Genomic DNA, 20,405 nt, shown 5'->3' with positions numbered 1-20,405 from the left:
GTTTAACAATAAAAAAAAATAACCTGTTGTTATTGTTTTTATACCCCCCAAATCTCATGTTAATATGACAATATAAAACATAAACTCAAAAGTAAGGTACTTTTTACAATTTACAAGTTCATTCATTCTCTCTTTAAAAAAAAAATTCTTAAGTCTTTTTTAAAATCCAAAGTCTCTACCTGTGTGGAGGTAGAGTTCAAATCAAAATGAGTACAATCCTTTCTTATTCTAAGAAGAAAGAACCAGGCACCGTCAAAATCAGATCAAAGCAAACCAAAGTCCAACCATGTAAAGGTCAGGGCCAGGCCTGTGAGATTCAGCATCTGGGCTCGTCCAAAGGGTTTGCCATAGCACACACAGCTTGTCTAGTAGTCTCAGGCCTTGTCCACTCTAGGGCTGCTACTGTCCTTAGCAGCCATTCCATGGTACTGGTGTCTCCAAACCGCTGGGGACCTCTGCTGAACGGGGCTGCACTTTCACCAACAGCTTCTCCAGGGCTCCCTTCTAGTACTCCCAACCAGGCACACAGTGCCATGCCTCAGTTACTCTCCACGATCCTTCCCGGCCTTCAAAACCACCTGGTGACTGCCATGGTCTGCCAACAACACTGGGTACAACCCTGGCTGCCTGGTAAGTAAACCTTTCCAATGCTGGGACAACCGTCTGTGTTGCAGTGTGCTGAAGCACCCTTCAGTAGGTCTCACGTCAGTGACGCTGGTCTCAGACACGGCTAATTTCTGAGTCCCAGCTAACCAGCATCAATTGCCTCCATAAAGCAAAGGTTTCATTCAGTGGTTCTGGTGTCTTGTTGATCACAGTTGATTCTTCAGCCCCAGCTGACCAGCACCACAGATTCTTCATTAAAATGGCAAATGGCCCCAACAGAGTCTTTAAACTGGCCCCTGACTTTCACAAGCCATGACTCTATATAGCCACGATGTTACCAAGAAAATTATAAGTCTTTTTTTTTTGGGGGGGGGGGGGTTCTTATTTTCTTTGGTTTAAAAGAAACAAACAAATAAACAAGGGGCTGGAGAGATGGCTTAGTGGTTAAGAGCACTGGCTGTTCTTCCAAAGGACCTGGGCTCAAACCCAAGCACCTACATGGCAGCTCACAACTGTCTGTAATTCCAGTTCCAGGGCATCTGACACTCTCACACAGACATACATAAAGGCAGAACACCAATGTAAATAAAATTTAGGAAAAAAAAAACAAACTAAAACAAGACTCAAGGAATCTCAAGGAATTTGAGAAGAAAAGCAATGGGGTAGACAAGCTGAAACCTTGGCATCTGTTGATAGGAGGAGAAAAAGAAAAAGAAAAAGCCATCCATCCCTTTTGTCCTGGAGGTCACCAAGCAGCCACACTCTGAGAAGCAAAGGATGGAATGAGACCCAAGGTGTCTGGAAAACCATGCTTGGACTTTGCCAGTATCTGAAAGAAAAAGAATGAAGAAAGGAGCAAAACTCAGTATTTCCAAGGCAGCAGCTCTGTAAGGGATGTACAGAGGGAGAGGAATACCTCTGAAAAGACATGTACATTGTCTCCTTAAGGGTGCAATTATTCCTTCTATTTCCTTGGCACAGTTTAGGGTAAGTAGAGAGATGGTTGAGCAGCCCACCTGAATTAACTCTTATGGGAGGAGAAAATAGTGTGTGATTATCTAATCTGGGGAGCAGATCAGAATGTCACATCTCCACCCAAGGCCAGAGATGCCTCATGTTTTTGACCAAGAAGAAATAGCTTTGCCTCAATAGGCCTGAAACAGTACCCTGAAGCCTCCACCTTTTCATATTTTAAATTCCAAGGAGTAACAAAGCTGATATTTACCTTTCAGTTTTACCAAGGAAATGGGAGGTGGGTTCGAATCCACCATGACTTCAATGACTGACAATGCCTGACAATGCCTGACTACCTAACAACAGTCACACTGTCTTTCTAATCTGCGGCCAAAATGATACAGCTGGTTCTATTTTTGTTGTTTTGTTTTTAAATCAATAGTGTTTTTTGCTCAAACTGAACATCCCAAAATGATGCTGGATATCTTAGGAATGAGTTTTAATTTAGTTTTTAATTATGTGTTTGTGTGGAGGGTGGGGTATGTCCATGTTAGTTCCAGTGCCTGAGAGAACCAGAGGCTGGTCCCCTGGAGCAGGTTTTGTGCTTCCACGGGTGCCAGGAATCCATCCACATCTTCCCCAAGAGCAGTAGGCACTCTTCACTGCTGAGTCATCTCTCCACCTCCCCCTTCAGTTATCCTCAGAAATTTTAAAAATTTTTACTTGAGGAAAAGAAGTGCATGATTGACTTCTAGGAGAGTCATAGTAGAAGTGAAATATTTTAAACGGGAGAAATTGTGGTTTGGGTTATGAAACAAGTCTGTGTAATCTTCATCACTGATCAGTGCAAGTCTGTGGTTTCTGTCCTTTGGAAAGCAACAGTTACTACGGCTGGGCACCATTTTTTTGTCACGGGTAAATAGTCCCTTTTTCACATCTTGCTCTTGTTAATAAAATAATTTACAAGTGAGCTCAGGAGGAAGTTCAAGGGTGACCTCATTGGAGTTAGAGGAAATAACAGTCCACACACTCTGGCAAGCTCTACACCTATTAGGAGAGAGATGGAAACATAAGGCTTTTGTGGTGTAGAAGCACAGATAACTGCCAGGCTCTGCATGTACATGTCGCTGCGTGGGGGAGAGGAAGAACCCAGAGAGAATGAGTGTTTCCCAGATGTCAGGGCAAGCATCCTGGCAGGAATGAAGATACTCTAAATGGATATTGTGACCCTCCCTTTTTTGGCTGTCAGGTGGCTGAAACAATGCTCCCCAAGAAATTGAAATTTCCCCAGGATTCTAATCCTGGGAGTAGGAAAAGGCTGAAGTCTGGTATTTGTGTTCTTCCTTGTCAGACCCTGAAAGAAATCTGGGCTCCAGACCATGATGGGCCAGTGGTGGGCGGGACTACATTTGACCAGGACTACATAGTTTTGCTACATTTTTTACTACTTTTCCCCTTCCCTTCATGTCAGGACCCTAAAGAGGGGGCGTGTGTGTGTGTGTGTGTGTGTGTGTGTGTGTGTGTCACTGCACCTGTTTTTATTGAGGTGGGAGGGGGTTGTTTTGTTTCTGCATTTTTCCTATGTGGACATATTGAATAAATTTCTTTTTCTGCTTTTCACTCTAACTTGTTTCTTTCACTGCTTATTGGCCAACTCTGGCCTGTTAGGGGTGCAGGGCCCAGGCTCTGGCCCTAACAACTCTATTAACAAGCAGACTTAAGATTTCCTCTTAAGGAGGATAAGGGACAAAAACAAAGGTAAATGGAGGGGCTGGAGAGATGGTTCCATGGTTAGAATACTGTTGCTCTTAAGGAAGATCCGGGTTTGGTTCCTAGTATCAACATGTTGGTTGCATGCAAACACTTAAAGTAAAAACAAAAGTACAAAAAAAAAAAATTAAATGTGAGGAAGGTGTTAAGTCCCTACTGCCGCAGAGCGTGGCTGGTGTCCCCACACCTCTGCCTAGGGGTTGGGTTTATCCTCCTCAAGAGGCCCTTTATAGATAATCCAAACAACTTGGTTCTGAAGGTTCCTCCCCCAACCCCCACCTCCACCCCGTTCCTGCTTTCTCTTGTCCTTCCCCCCACTTTCCTTCACCCCCAGCATGTGCTCCCCCTCTGCTCCTAATAAACCTGTATTTATATAATGTAGTTTCATCACCCCTTTAGCTAATTCTGTTTTATTTAATCAATCATCAATGACTCAGGGGAAGTTGAACCCCACAAACTGGACTTCCTGGGGCCACTCCCTTCACCTCATAGTTCTCCACTTGCTTTGATCTGTTCATCTTTAAACTAGGAAGATGAGTGAGTACTTAGCCCAGTGATTCATCCCACTCAACTTAAGGCCAGGAGGGGACCACTTTTCTCCTCCCATCTCCCTCTCCGCCTGCCTTATGTAACTTGGCACTTGCTGAATCCTATCTGCCATCCTAATGTCAAGAGGTACCAGGCTGCCTGGAGTCCAGGACACCTCGGAATCCTCTCTGAAGAGAATGCCGCCAGAGAGGAGTCTGTCCAGAACAAAGCCAGACCTTTGTTGTGAGGTAATCTCATGTTTCAGAGACCTCTGTAGATTAACTTCACCAAAACTGCCAATTTTGGATTATTGATTTGGGATGGCACTTCAATAATCTTCAAATTTTGACAAAGGCTGAGAGACAGGATTGCCACTGGGTGTCTATGGGAATTTTCCAAACTTTTCTATGTCCAGTTTTCTGGAAAGCACAATTTCACGTGCCTCCCCCTCCTGCACTTCCTGAGGATGTGTCTGCACACTTGGCTCCAGCTTCCAACTGTACCCTTGTGACTCTACTCCACACCCATGCATGGTCCTGGCAGGTGGTGACAACAGCAGGCATTGGCAGCTTGGGGCAAGATGGTGGGACACTGGGGTCCAGTTTTAAAATTCCTGACGCCAGTGGCTGACCCACTAAATTGATTTTGGGATAAAGGGGGTAGAGCCATGGCTTGACTAAGGGCAGTCACATGACTGACATCCATCTTTGTTGAGGGCTGCCAAGTACCCCTTCTGCCTTTCAAGCTTTTGCTGTTGAGTCTGTAATGATGTGGCATGTTAGGATCAACAGGATCACCAGTCTATGAACTGTATCTATGACTGAAATTTTTCCTTTAATACTAGTTCAGAAATATATTTACAGTCATGCTAAAAAACTAAGCTTTATCTAGTCTCTAGTTTTTTGTTTTCAAGATTATGCCTAGAATGGGTAACTAAAAACAATTTGTTGAGCTCAGCTATACTTTATAGATGGTGGTGTTAATATTTATTTTAAAATGATGCCGCTCACACAACAGATATTATATGAAAGAGATTTATTGGATGGAAGTGGTGAGATAGAGAGGAAAAGAAAAGAGACATGGTGGGGGGACTGAGGAAAGAAAATGAGGCAGACAGAGCAAGAAGGGAGAGTGAGAGAGGAAGGTAAGAGAGAGGCAAAGTGGCAGGTTGGTCCTTTTATAACTTGTGAATGGGCAACTGAACCGCACCTGCCACACACCTGATGGGTGACACATGATGACATCATAGGTTACTAGGCAACCCAGAAGCTGGCTGCCTGTACAGTAACAGGTGGTCTTCAAACCAGTCAGAAAATCTGTATAATAATTTAAATGCTTAATAAAAAGCTTATTATGATAGAGACCTCAGCTTCTAGTGGTGATCTCTAGGGCTTCAAGAAGATTTGGGCACAAGAACAGATGACATCACCTGGATGTGATACTGTACGAGACTTCCCCAACTGGCCTGCTGCTAAGGCCCTGCCTGAACTGTGGACAAACAGGACATCCAGAGAGTTGACTGCCCCATTTTGCCTAGACAAAATAAGGTCAGTCATTCTCCCAAATTCCTCTTCTACAGAAAGGCCTCTCCGATTTGCCGGGCCCAGAATGATGCCGTGATGATGCCCTAGGATCCATGCTCAGAGTGAATCTACCACAGGAGCCTAATGGGAAGTCCATCTGGATAATGGGTAAGCCACTGTCATATTAATCAACGTAGGCCACTTGAATTATTCTTCCTGTGGTAATTTATCCTTCTCATGTCTCTGGTAAGTTTGAAAATCAGTTTAACAGCAAAAATCAAGGCTTCAACTGCCCTCTCAAAAATGTACAGTTTATGTTGGGTCTGAGCTTCAGATAAAATGTTTGTGGGTCTAAGAAGGTGTTTTAAAATTGGTAATAAGAAAGTAATTTCAGGGATATAAACTCTTCTCCCAGCTATGTTACTGTTGTATTAAGACTGTTCAGAGCTTTAACATTTATCAGATTTCAAATGGTCTCCCAGGCCAATTTGTAAACTTAAAAAAAATTCTTGTAAGCTTCAGCAGATCCACTGGAATCCACAGGTCAAGCTCCATTTAAACACTACCAATCAACAGCCTGTTTCCCAGCCTACCTATTCCTGAGGATGGGATCCATCCCCTGGTTTTGGGACTTCCCTCTCCCAACTACCAAGACCATGGGCCTAAAAGTTTCAAATATACACCTAAGAAAAAATGTTTTCTCCCTAAACTCCTTAACTTTATCTTCTGCCCCATATATATATATATATATATATATATATATATATATATATATATATATTGCCCCTAAGATATATATGTTCCAGGATCCTGTTTTCTCAAGAGCTACACCCAGCACTCAGGTGCTCTGGCCTAAACCTTACAGACTGCCATCAGTTAGATCTACAGTTGCCTAGCACAGGTGGTCTCACAGACCTTGGACAGCAAATAGAAGAGGCTGCTCTTGACACTTGACATTCTAGCTTTTTGCCACACACCATAAAATCAATGTCCCCAATGTTAACCAGAAGTAGCCAGAAAAGATTCTTCATCCATTATCCATTTATTACCAATTAAAGGCTAGGATGTTAAATCCCTACCTTCTGCAGGGCGTGGCTGGCATACCCTGCCTTCTACCTAGGGGTGGAGCTTCTATCCTAGAAGCCCTTCGTTATATAATGCAGATATCATGGTTCTGCAGGCCCCTTTTTCTGCTTTCCCCCTTCCTGCTTTCTCTCTCTTCCTTCCCCCACCTTCCTCTCCCCACCCCAAAGCACTCTTCTCCTCCCCCCTTTCTGCCCTTTTCCCTCTCCTGCACTGCTCCTAATAAGCCTGCATTTATATAATGTAGCTTTATCTCTCCATTAGCTCACTCCTTTTATTTAATCGATGAGAAGAGATAAAGTTAGTTTTCTGAGTAGGAACTCAGAAAACAAAGGGTCAAAGGTTAGGCAAGGGAAAAATACCTGTTATCTACATTATCACATGTTGATCAGGCTTTGTGTAAAGAGGGCTACTGACCTGACCAGTAAGTATGAAAGGAATCACACTGACTGAGAGGCTTAGCACATCTGTATATCTTAAAAAACATAGTTATTCATACTTTTCACTTTTTGTCTGTATGCTGATCTTCAGATCATAAACTGGGAGATTCTTGTTACAGGCAATCTCAGCCCTGTCTAGGCAAGAAAAGCCCCTGCTGCCTGTATCACAAGGATACCATCAAGCACTGACCAAGCTCTTTGTAAAAGGGGCTACAGATCACCAAGCACTTCAGAGGATGTCACCACATTAGTAAGGAGGATACAGACCACCAACCACACTCTTTGTATCAGAGGCTATCAATATGACAGTGTTCATATGTTCTAAGGCGATTGGAGGCATCTGTAGAAAGGATTTTAGGGGCCATGAGTCACGGTGTTTGTAGAAGAGAAAGGTGATATGAATATTCATTCATTTGTCCCAGCTGCCTATTCATGGCCTTTTCTTCCTGTTCTATGTACACAAGTTTGGGAGTATCTCAGGTCATAGACTCCACCCTCTACCTTTTGACCTCTCTTTTATGTTACCTGAGAAGTCACAAGGCCCTGTATTGGGACTAATGCTGCAATGTGTAATCAGCTGCAAAGAGCTGGGGAAAGTCCTGTTACATTACTTGGGGTGCCTGGCTTCCAAGGACCTGCTTCACCAACAGGGCTTCTCACAGGACTGAGAGCATATCGGTTACATTCATATTGTATGCAAGTTATCTTTCTCTTAAAGAAAATAAAAAACTGGAAGATCAGTTATATGTACAGCATTGATCCCATGGTTCTACTTACAACTACCAGACTCCTGATGTACTTGGTGAAAGTTTTCTATAATGGTCCACGTGGTGACAAATAAGGAATGGAAGTGATTTAAAGACCTCCTAAAAATTTCACTGTTAAAAGGAGTGCAGGAGGGAGGATATATCTAGAAGTTTTCCTGGGTTTCACAGAACATATTTATTTGGTTTGGCATAGATATTCTAGAACATGTGAGTAGGCCAAGAGCTCAAGCCAAAAAAAAAAAAAAAAAGAAAAAGGAAAGGCAGGACAGTATTGGGTCCCTTAGTGCTGCTGTGTGGAATCAGGAATGTGGCCCATGTGTTAATGGCTTGGCCCTTAGTTTGGTTCTGTCAAGTGAAGGTGTGAAAACTTTAAGACATGTGACCTATCAGAATGCACTTAGATTATCAGGACACATCCTTAAAGGGGCTATTGATACCCAGACCCCTCCCTGATTCTTTGGTTTGCAGATGCCATAAGGAAAACTCTCTCCTCTACCACACCCTTTCACAATGATGTACCATCTCATGACAGAGCAAAGGAGCCAATCCCAAGCACCTTGGACTGGAAACTCTAAAACCAGGAGCTTTTCTTTTTATAGGTTGATGTTACCCTAGGTATTTTGTTATACTATTGGAAAAATGACTAACACATGAGGAAAGCAGGATAGAAATGAAATTTAAAAAAATTAGAATTAAAAACAAAAACAAAAAACTGTGTGTGTGTGTGACAGATAGACCGATAGACAGAGAGAGAGGGTTGTTGAGGCTCTAATCCAGGGCTTTAGCACACCAATATCTTCTACCACTGACCTATTCCCTCAACCTCCTGCATAGCTGCGTCTACATGTCTGTCACAGCACCTGGCTGGCTAAACTTAAACTGGGGCAGAAGGGAAATGAGCCAAGTTGTCTCTTCATAGAATTAAGTGGTATATATTTTTTATTTTAATTTTTTTATACTGTACAATATAGGGGCAGGGGACACTTGCAAGGAGATCAGAGGAGAATGTTTAGGAATCAGTTCTTTGATTCCACAGTGGTCCTAAGATCAAATTCAAGTCAGGCTTGAGGACCACTTTTACCACTTTTATCTATCCTGCCCTTTTCCTTCTTTCCTTTCTTCCTTCCTTTCTTCCTTCCTTTCTTCCTTCCTTCCTTCCTTCCTTCCTTCCTTCCTTCCTTCCTTTCTTCTTTCCCTCTCGCTCTCTTTTGGGATAGGTCTCATTTAGCCCCCGCTGACCTTAAACTTGCTATGTAGCCAAAGGATTGTTTTGAACTTCTGATTGTTCCTCCTTTACCTTCCAAGTGCTGGGATTATAGGCATACACCACACCCAGGTTTATGCTGCACTGGCAATGGGACTCACTGTCCGTGCATGGTGGGCAGGCACTCTGCCAGCTGAGCTACATTCTCAGCTAGAGATAAGTAGAGTTCTCTTTTTTTTTTACAACTAAGTTGTGTGTGTGTGTGTGTGTGTGTGTGTGTGTGTGTGTTTGTGTGTGTGTACATATAATTGTTCCACAATGCACAAGTACTAGGGGTCCCTGGAACAAATTATAGAAGTCGGTTCTTTCCTTCCAACATGTGGGTCCAGGGAATTGAATTCAGGTTATTAAGCCTGATAGTAAGAGCTGCTGGGCCATCTCAGTAGTCCAAGGTAAGTGTTTTAATTAGGGAAAGGAGAAAGTTGAACTGAATGGATGGTAACTAAGACTTTTCCCTGAAGTTGAAGAATCTGCTGAAACTGTGGTTATTGTTTGTTTTTCATCCATGGTCTTTGGCTCACATTTCAGTAATGCTAGCATGCCTTAGGCCTCAGAAGCAGGCCTTAGAAAATGCTGTTTCTGTCTGTCTTTCTCTTACACACACACACACACACACACACACACACACATACACACACCACTTCTGTCCCCCTTTCAGACCCACAGTGTTATTAGAAATTCTAATCTTAGGTTGTCTGATGTCTTGTCAGCAACTATACAAAAGAAAATTCCCATCTTCTTCTGAATTTACATAATTTGGTGCCATGTCTTTGCCAGCCTCTCTTAAAGGCTCTAGAAAAGAGTTAGAAATTTGGCTCCTCATTTTGGCTTTGTTTCATTTTGCAGTGCTGGAAGTAGAACCTGAGACCTCACATATGCTAGGTAAATATACTTTACCACTGATCTATATCCCCATGTTACTAGAACATATTTCAAAATATAACCCCATGCCATACAAGCTACAAAGGCACCCAGAAGGAGCTGGGCACACGGGCCTTCCTTGATCTCCTCACCTTAGTTGACTAGCTTTGAGTCATGTCCTGTTTACCTACTTACTCATATCTGCTCAATTGTTCATGCTTCGGTTGTGCCTATGCAATTGGAGTCTCCAAAGAAATACAAAGGGAGACAGAGCTTCAGGACAGCTGTACACTAGACCACTCATCTGTGTGATGAGTGGAGGGTGCACCCCGACTCCACAGAGACAGAAACTCCTGGTGACTTAAAACAAACAATATCATCTTTCCTTATGTATAGATCATAAACCCAACATAGAGCAATATTCCAGACTAGGAAAAAGCCATCAATAGATTGTTCCTTTCGAGAACCATTTCAAGCTTTTAGAGGTTGCTTGTATTCCTTGCTCATGGGCTCATTCCTCCATACTCAAAGCTACAACACAGTATCTCTCTGCTCCTGTTTCACATCTCTCACTCTTCTACTTATTCTGATAAATAACCTTAAACCCCTGTGCCCTTGACATGTATCTCTTCATCTGGGTGCGTATCTGTAACCTTTAAAATAGCCATTTCCTCAACCCAGCTTAACCACTGTAACAAATGAATGGAACCTGGGAATGGAGTCGTGGGAACTTTTAGCTACTCAGTCAACAGTTTCAAAGCTGTGGACTCTCAACTGAATCAGATGTAGAATCCACCCAGAAGACTGAGCCCTCAACCTGAGGAAACTGAGTGATGGTGTATCCAGAGTCAGAGCTAAGCTGACTAGAAGAAATCTAGCTCATGTCAGCTGAAGAATATATGGCCATACTGCTGCTAGAGAGAACCCATATAGCTGTGAGGTCACAGAAATCTGTGTTGATTATTGTACAGTGGAAACAGAGAACAAGCTCAGTTTATTCCCAGTGAATGGTAAGATAATGGGTTAAAGAAAATAGCTGGGCATGGTGATGTGACCCTTTAATCCCAGCACTTGGGAGGAAGAGGCAGGCAAAAGTTTCTGTGAGCTCAAATCAAGACCAGCCTATTCTACATAGTGAGTTTCGGGACAGCCAGGGCTATGTAGGAGACTTTGTCTAAAAAAAAAAAAAAAAAAAGTACTGTTAGATTGGACCTATATTTTCTACTGTTGCTGTGACCACAAACCTGGTGACTTAAAGAAAACAGTATTATCATCTTACATATGTGTAAATAATAATCCTAACACAGAGCAATATTCCAGTCTAGGATAAAGCTGTCAATATATTGTTCTTTTGGAAAACCATTTCAAACTTGTTTGTATTCCTTGCTCAAGGGCTCATTCCTCCATCCTCAAAGCTACAACACAGCATCTCTCTGTTCATGTTTCACGTCTCTCACTCTTTTATCTGTTGCTCTCTTCCATTTATAATGGCCTTAAACTCACATATAACTGTAATTCCCCTTCACCACGTAGGCTAACACACAGACCCTCTGGGGATTAAGAAACAGACATCTTGGGAAGGCATAATTCTGCCTATCACAAGGCCCTAAAATATGCAAACATGGGAACCCACTATGACTCACTAAATTGGAAGGTAGGTTACTTTAATTGAAGGCATTTAAGATAAAAATGAGGTAGAAATTCCATTTTTGGAGCTTCTATCTGATAGAAAGCAAAACTTTCTGGGAGTAAAGCTGTGATAAACTTCTTCTTAGGAGAACAACCTCACCAGGACTGGGGCAAACCACATCTGCATGAATAAGTGACCAAACATTATCCTAGTCTATGGCACCTTCCATCTATTTCTCCAAATTGCCACTTTTTTTTCTCTGTATATGAGCTTTCTCCACATCCTTTCTTCTCTTAAGTCTGGTCTGCACACAAACTCCTACCTCTAGCTTCTCAGAGTTTTCATGTGCATGCTCCTGAACACGTGTAGATGAATATTCATTACCCGCCTGTTATTTAATCTGTCTACTGTAGGATCATATGATGGTTCCCAAATATGAGACCTATATTAGCTGAGAAAAAAAGTTTTTCTCTTAACACTAATAAATTATATAGGAAGACTACAGAGCCTCCCAGCGGGCCCTAGTACTGGACAATATAAGCATGATGGCATAAAAAAAAAAAAAAAAAAACAATGAGCACAGCTTTCTTTTTCAGACAGAATATATAGATAAAGAGGATTGAATAAACTCCAAGATGTGCATGTTGGCCAGTTTTATGTCAACTTGATAAGCTAAAGTCATTTGGAAAGAGGGAATTTACACTGAGGTTATACTCCCATCAGATTGGCCTATGGGAAAACATGTAGAACATTTTCTTGATTGATGATTGAGATGTGAGCTCACTGTGTGCCAAGTGATCCTGGTTGGTATGAGAAAACAGATTGAGCATGCCACCAGAGAGCAAGCCAATCAACAGGAGTCCTCTCTGGCCTTTGCTTCAATTCCTGCCTCCAGGTTCCTGTTCTACCTTGAGTTCCTGCTCTGACTTCCTTTGATGATGGACCTTGCTGTGATTGTATAAGCTGAATTAATCCTTTCCTCTCTCGGTTGCTTTTGGACTTGGTGTTTTAATCACAGCAGTAGAAATCCCGAGATAATGTGGTTCTACTGATAGGTAAGGCAATAGAATAACGGCAAGGGAATTTGTTACAGAATGCAGTTTATTTTCCTAGCGAAGTGAAGCCAAGGAGTGGTAAGTGGAAAGGGACAATGGAGGGTCCCTGGAAAGCTGAAACAACTCAGGCGAAAGGCTAAGGCATTGGGTTCATTACTCATATTACAGGATTGACAAGGTCTGTCTTTGAACCCAGAAGGAATAGAAGGAAATAGAAGGCAGGTGTATTGGCTTTCTATTTACAAATAACAGATTAGTGTGTTAAAAAAAAAAACAAACCTACTTTTTGAGTCTGCAATCAGGATTTCATGATATGGTATTTTGGCTTTATGGTAAGTTTTAGCCAGCCAGAATCTTAGCTGGAGGTTCTCATAGAGCCCAAGTCCTGGTATAATTGAGTTCCGTTTGATTTTATGACCGAGGTTCATGTGATTTTGCTGACTGACAACTTGAGCCACCTCATATCCTCTAGGCTGACTGACATTTCTTCCTATGTGAGCCCCCACACACAAAACCCTTCAAAACAGGTTGAATCTTTTTAATGAAAAGAATAAAATAACATTTATTGTATGTGTGAATGTGTATGTCAGTGGTGCTTGCTACAGAGCACCTGTGAAGGTCAGAGGACAACCGGAAGGAATTAATTCTCTCCTTCCACTATGTGGTTACCCTGCATTGAACTCAGGTTATCAGCCCTTGGGACAGTCACCTTTATTCACTGAACCATCTGCTGGTCCATGTTTTATCTTTTAGAAACTGAAACTATCTCTCATTCCTGCCCTTAAATGAATGAATGGCTTATGTAAATGAATCAGGCCCCTCAAAGTTCACTAGTTTAGATTTAACTTCTTTGAAATGTTAGTTAAAACTATAAAATTTCTTCACTGTCTATTGAAGAACTCTGGGAGAAAGAGATCCACTGCCTTCACATCTGTACCCACTGTTGAAAACACCAGGCTCTACTGGATGGCTTTGTGTTTAACCAGTGGGACAGAAAATAAAACAGAAGAACAAGAGTATTGGAAAGAAACCTGTAGGAAGGAAAAGAGATTGACAGGTGTGGAGGGGAACTAAGAAAAATTAGGAGGGGTGTACTCAGGATATATCTGTTGCCTTTTTTATCTTTTCCTTATTGTAAAAACCCTCATGAGTAGAGAGAATAGAATGCAGAACCACTCTGGACATAACACCAACTAGAGGCAATCTCTGTTTTATTGATACTCCTTTTCCTCCCCCTTTGTCATAAACTGTTTTTGAAACATATTTCCAAGAGCTAATTTTATTCACAAATAATTTCAGCTATATCTATTAAAGAGATGACTGCATCTTACAAGCAAAATCTTAATACTAATGTAACCATCCTGGCAGGAGAGATGACAGTCTACAGAGAAACAGTTGAATCCTGTCTATGGTGATTTAAATGTGCAAAGTCCCCCATAGGCTCAAACATTTCAACCCCTGGTCCTCAGTCAGCGCTGCCTGGGGAGCTTTGGGAGGTATGGCATTGCTAGTGGAAGTATGTCACTTGCGGTGAGCTTTGGGAGTTGAAAGCCTCATGCCACTTCTAGTTCATTCTCTCTGCTTCATGCTTGTGGACCGTGAGTGATCTCTCAGCTTTCTCCTCAGATCAACATGCCTGTCCATTGCCATGACTTCCCACCATGAGGGACTCTTAGCTCTCTGCAGCCCAAAGCACAAATGAACTCTTCTCTAAGATGCCTTTCATCATGGTATTTTATTGCGGAAATAGAAAAATAACTAAAACGTTCTCTCTTTGGCTGTCAGACTATAAGGCGGAATTTGCCCCTAGGTGTCTCATGCTGGGGAAGAAAAGAGTTAGGCCCTGGAGCAAGCGAAAGGAGAAACCTGTTTCTTAGAAAAAGATCTCACACAGTACTTACAACTTTCAGGACAAACGGGAAACCAGGAGACAAAGAGTGATGGGTCACTGATAGCCAGGATTACACTTTAACCCAGATTGATTACTCATCTGTATCTACTGCCCTCCATTTTACCTAAACCCAAGGTCAGAATGTCAAAGGTAGAATTGGGAGAGGTGGGGCTGGGCATCTTTATTTTGTTCCCTTCCCAGTGTGGCCATGTTGAGTAAATTTGTCTCTGCTTTTCCTATTGCTTGTTTTTACTTAGCCTATGAAACACAGGTGGCAGCCTTTATACCCTAAAAGCTCTGGTGACACCAATATCACACTGAAATGACAACAGATAATCTTTTTGTTGTTGTTGTTTCTGTTTTAGGTGAACCCCTGTTAATACATGTCAGATAAGAGCTGTACCTACAGCCTGATGATTCCTTAATATCACAAAATATCCAGTCATTATTCAAATTTCCATGATTGCCTCATAATCATTAGTGTTTTCAAATCATTATCCATATAATGTCCATATTACATCTGCCTGATTTCTCTTAGACTCTTAATTGACTGGATGCCATCATACTCTATTATCTCCTTGCAATTTGTCTTAGGCTAAACTGTGTGCCTCATAATTCCCAATGTAAAGTACCAACTCCAGTACTTTAGGATGAGACTAAATTTGAAGACAGCGTCTTTGAAGACATGATTAAATTAAAAGGTCTTTACACACATGCTATGTAGTCACTTTTAAGTGGATTTTTAGTCATATAGTATAGGATAAGCATACTCTGAGGCACAGACCCACAAAAGATAAGTAACATAGAGGACCAAGGGAGGATGCATAAATCATACTCAGAAGGTAAGATAGAATAAACAGAGGTAGTGGTTGAAGTCAGGGAACAAGGTAGGAGAGGGGGCTCAAAAAACTATGAGGGTGGACATCAGACCTGGGGAGAGCGAGAGTGACAGGACAGAAGGCCTATAGAGAAAAGAGAAACTCAGGGTGGGGGTATTTCTGTGACAAGCTAGAGACCTAAGTCAGGTAGGCTCCTGGGAGGATATGAGGGGTACTCAAGTAGAGACTCCTAGTAGCAGAGGCCATAGAGACTGAAGGGGACACCCCTAACTAGACTAGTCTCCTAGCAGAGGGAGGGGAACACCAACCCACCCACAAAAATTTCAACCCAAAATTTACCCTGTCTACAAGATGTGCATGGATAAAGATAGAGCAGTTGAGCAGAGAGTGAGGAAAGGCCCAAACAATGACTGGCCTACCCAAGGCTTACCCTATCAGAGAGTGTCAACTCCTGTCACAATGAAAGACACACTGCTAAATTTAAAGACAGGAGCCTGACAGTTGTCCTCTGAAAAATTCTACCAAGCAGCGCCTCAAAACAGATGGTGAGACTCACAACCAAACATTGGGCAATGCATAGAGAGTCATGTGGAAAAGCGGAAGGAAAAAGGATGGGAATTGGAGGTGATAGTGGCTCCACGAGAAAACCAACAGAGCCAACTAACCAGGGCCCAGAGGGGCTTGCTGAGACTGAAGCATCAACCAAGCACAATGCAGGAACTGGACCTAGGGCCCCCTACAAAGATTTAGCAGATGGGCAGTTTAGACCTCATGTGGGTTCTCTAGTAAGGGAAGTGAGTACTACATTGGACACAGACTCACTTGCCAGCTTTTTGATCACTTTCCCCTGGTGGGACTGCTTTGCCAGGCAACAGGGGAAGAGGACACTTTCAGTGCTGATCCAACTTGATGAACTGGGAAAGGGAGCTCCTCATTTCTAAGGAAAAGTGAAGTGGGTGGAAAGAGGGAAGGTTGGGCTACAACAAGGATGTAAAGTGAACAATAATAATAATAGTCCTTACAAAGGAAATTTGGCTTTACAGAGACATATGAGTGATGTTTGCACACATAAAGAACATGTGCGATAAAACTAGATAGTTTTAGACAAGCAAATAATAGAAAAAAATAACCACACTGATTGAACTTCTGGCCTAAAACTTTAAGAAAATAAATTCCTGTCCTTTTGTACCCAGTCTATGCTATTTTGTTATGGCTGCCCAGAAAGTAGATATGTAATTTATTTAAGAAGAAACTAGATTGTTGTGAAACTATATATATAGTGTCACCAGCAGATTCTTCTGTCTGTGTTTAAAAGTAATAAATCTGGACTTAGAAGCTATAGGATAGCTCAATGGCACAGCACTTGCCTAATTTATGGGAGAATCTGGATTTGGGTCTTAATACCACACAAAGTATAAACCATACTAAATGACTGCAAATATTTTTGGCCATGCAAGAAAGGAATACTAGTCCAAATAAATAAATACATAAATAAAAAGGTACTTGATGATGAAACCCAGCTAATTAGAGGAAGTTGTAATAAAACTCTGGAAATGAGAAGCAAAAATATTGGTCCATAAACTTCATCTTGTTTGCCTTATTATGGCTTGTAGTAAATTTAAAATAAAAAGTCTGAGATCAATTTGTTTCTTTTTTTTAATACTGCATTAGCTATACAAAGTCCCTTGAAAGTTATATGAATAACTATTTTGAACGTATTTTGAATGAATTTTGAATGCATTCTACATTTACTAAAACAAGCATGCAGACAGAAATACTATTCACCTATTCCATAGTTAAACCCCACCTGGTCGCTGTGTATGGTCCTTTTAATATGTTACTGGATTTGATCTTTTGCTGTTAAGGGTTTTTGTATCAATATTTATAAAAGATATTGTTCTATGACTATTTTATAATCTTGTCTAGTTTTGATATCAGGGTAATGCTGACCTCACACAATAAAAATTGTTTCAATGCAGATGCTGAGACTTATGGCCAACCTTTGGGCAGAGTGCAGGGAATCTTATGAAAGAAGTGGGAAACAGTAAGATCTGGAGAGGACAGGAACTCCATAAGGAGAGCAACAAAACCAGAAAATCTGAGCACAGGGGTCTTTCCTGAGACTGATACTCCAATTAAGGACTATGCAAGGAGATAACCTAGAACCCCTGCACAGTTGTAGCCCATGGCAGTTCAGTATCCAAGTGGGTTCCATAGTAATTGGAACAGGGACTGTCTCTGACATGAACTGATTGGCCTGCTCTTTAATTACCTCCCCCTGAGGGGGAAGCAGCCTTACCAGGCCACAGAAGAAGACAATGCAGCCATTCCTGATGAAACCTAATTGACTAGGATCAGAAGGAAGGAAAAGAAGACCTCCCCTATCAGTGGACTTGGGGAGGGGCATGCAGCAGAGGGTGGAGGAAGAGAGGGATTGGAACTGGAGGAGGGAGGGAACCACAGGGGGGATTCAAAGTGAATAAAGTGTAGTTAATAAAGAATTTTTTAAAAAAGGTTTCTTCCTTTACAATTTTTGGAACAATTTAAGGAAGATTCATTGGTGTTTTTTATTATTTGATTTATTCTTTGACAGTTGTTTTTACTATTAGGACTCTGCAGGAAGTACAACAAGAAATCAGTTGGGGGACCCATGGCATTGTTCTTTTTGTTCAGCATTGCTTTGGCTATCCGAGGTGTTTTGTGCTTCTATATGAATTCCAAGGTTTCTGTTTTTATTTGTGGAAAGGATGGAAATGGTATTTTGATTGGGATAACACTGACTCTGTTTTTGATAAGATGATCATTTTCACAACATTCATTCTTCTACTTCATGAGCGTAAGAGCTCTGTCCATCTTCATGTGTCTTCTTTAGTTTCTTTCTGTTTGTTTTAAAAATATTTTCCTTTTTTTAGGTTTATTTCCAGATTTCCAGTTTGTTAGGGTTTTCTTTGTTCAGGCAATTTTGAATGGGATTTTTTCCCTGATTTCTTTTGCAACATATTTCTCATTGAGGTATAGAAAATCTACTGATGTTTTACTGAGAGTGTTTTTCAGCTCCAAGAGTTACCTAGTAGAATCTTTAATATCTCTCTATTATAGTATCATATTACCCACAAATAAGAACACTTTTAACTCTTCATTTTTTGTCTTAGTTTCTGATCTTGTTGCTGTTGTAAGATACCCTGAAACAAACAAACAAACAAACAAACAAACAAAAAAAACAGCTTAAGGGAGAAAATTCTGCCTTACAGTTCAAGGTACTGTCTTTCGTGCTTTTGTGGCAGGAAAGTCAAAGCAGCAGGAGCTTAAAGCAGCTGCTCACATGACATCCACCTTCAAGGAACAGCTACAAATGCTTCTTAGTGCTCCCCTTCCTTTTCCCACTTTATATTGTGCAAGATCCTCTGCTGAGGGAATTGTCCTATCCATAGTCCATATGGGTCTACCCACATCAATTAACACGGTTCCATGGTTCCATATCGCCTGTGAGTCTAGATTCTGTGAGTTTAACTGACATCAACCATCACACTTTCCCATATTGAATAATTTTGTGTGTCAATTTGACACAAGCTAGACTCATCAGAAAGAAAGGAGCCTCAGGTGAGGAAGTGCCTCCATGAGATCCAGCTGTAAGGCATTTTCTCAATTACAGATTGATGGGGAGGAGCAGCTCATTGTGGGTGGTGCCATCCTTGGGCTGGTGGTTCTGGATTTTATATAAAAGCAGCCTGAGTGAGCCACGTGAAATAGTCCAGAAGCAGCATTCCCTCATGACCTCTGCATCAGCTCCTGCCTCCAGGTTCTTGACCTGTGTCCTGACTTTCTTTGATGAGGAACAGCAATGTGGAAGTGTAAGCTGAAAAAACCCTTTCCTCCACAACTTGCTTTTTGGTCATGGTGTTTCATCACTGCAATAAACTAAGATGTGTCCCTTTTATGTGCTTCTCTTGTCCTATTGCTCTAAGACTTTACGCACTATGTTGAAGAAGAGTAGAAAAAGTGGGTAGCTTTGAGGTTTCTCTTCATATATAGAGTTATATAAGATGTTTATTGTTTATACCCTTTATTATATTGAAATATATTCTATTCATTTTTTTATCTCTTTAAAGTTTTTCATCATTAAGGGATATTAGACTTTTTTCAAAGGCCTAGTCCATATCTCTCTCTTAAATGTATTGATTCCTGAGCATTTTAATGTGTCCTTAAATTACATTTCCAACTGTTTTGAGAATACTTACATTTGTGTTAATAGACAGATTGACATAATGATCTTTGTTGTTGATGTGTGTTTTCTAGGTGGATTACTTCAGTCTCATTACCCATAGATCTGTTTAAATTGCTTATCAAATATTGATTTAATGTTGGTAAGTTATTATGTATCTAGAATTTCATTCATTCCCTTTAAAGCTTTCCAACTGATCAGAATACAGACTTTACAGGAATGTCCTAATCATTTTATAAATCCCATTGGTCTGTCAAAATGTCTCCCTCTTTATCTCTAATATTATTAATTTGGGTCCTTTTCTTTCTCTTGATTAGTCTGACAAAGGATTTATGTATCTTGTCTTTTTAAAGAACCAAATCTTATTCTTTTTTCTGCTATTATCTGATTGTTTTTTGTTTGTTTGTTTTGTTTTATTTCTATTCATTAACTTCTATCCTGATCACAATTATCTCCCTACATCTACAGCTTTTGGATTTGGCTTGTGCTAGCTTTTCCAAGGCCTTGAGGTGCACTGTTATGCATTTGCATTCTCTCTATTTTTTAATGTAGGCATTCATAGGTGTAAGTTTTCCTCTTAGGACAACTTTTATTGTGTCCTACAAATATTGATATGCTTCCATTTCACTTTCATTGAATTCGAGGACTTTAAATTTTTCATTTCTTGATTGACAGAACAGCTGAGTTGAACCAGCCAGCAATAGTTCAGAAAGAGCTAGAAGGAATTGGGAATGGCTCTCATCTCATTTATTCTTCTGAGAAAATAAAAACAGCATTTACACTGCTTTTGTAAATGTTTAAATTCATAAGGCTATGTGACATTTTAAAGTTTATCAAATATTTTATTATAATGTCTTTATTAATATATGACCTTGATGAGTAGGTAAATAAACAAAATAAATATTAGGGCCACAGCTAAATAGCAGAGACTAAAGAATTCCTGTCTTATGATACAATAAGACAATGACCTTG

General features: G+C 40.9%; 1 protein-coding gene across 2 annotated transcripts in view; it reads right to left on the bottom strand.

Moving 5' to 3' along the window:
* Nucleotides 1-20,405, bottom strand: part of Abcg2 (ATP binding cassette subfamily G member 2 (Junior blood group)) — a 114,504-nt gene that overhangs the window by 57,659 nt on the left and 36,440 nt on the right. The gene's annotated exons all lie outside the window — the stretch shown is intronic.

The sequence above is a fragment of the Meriones unguiculatus genome, chromosome 21 (genome assembly GCF_030254825.1).
Source record: "Meriones unguiculatus strain TT.TT164.6M chromosome 21, Bangor_MerUng_6.1, whole genome shotgun sequence".
Taxonomy (NCBI): domain Eukaryota; kingdom Metazoa; phylum Chordata; class Mammalia; order Rodentia; family Muridae; genus Meriones; species Meriones unguiculatus.
The sequence above is the reverse complement of the archived record's forward strand: the minus strand, read 5'-3'. Positions and strand labels throughout refer to the sequence as shown.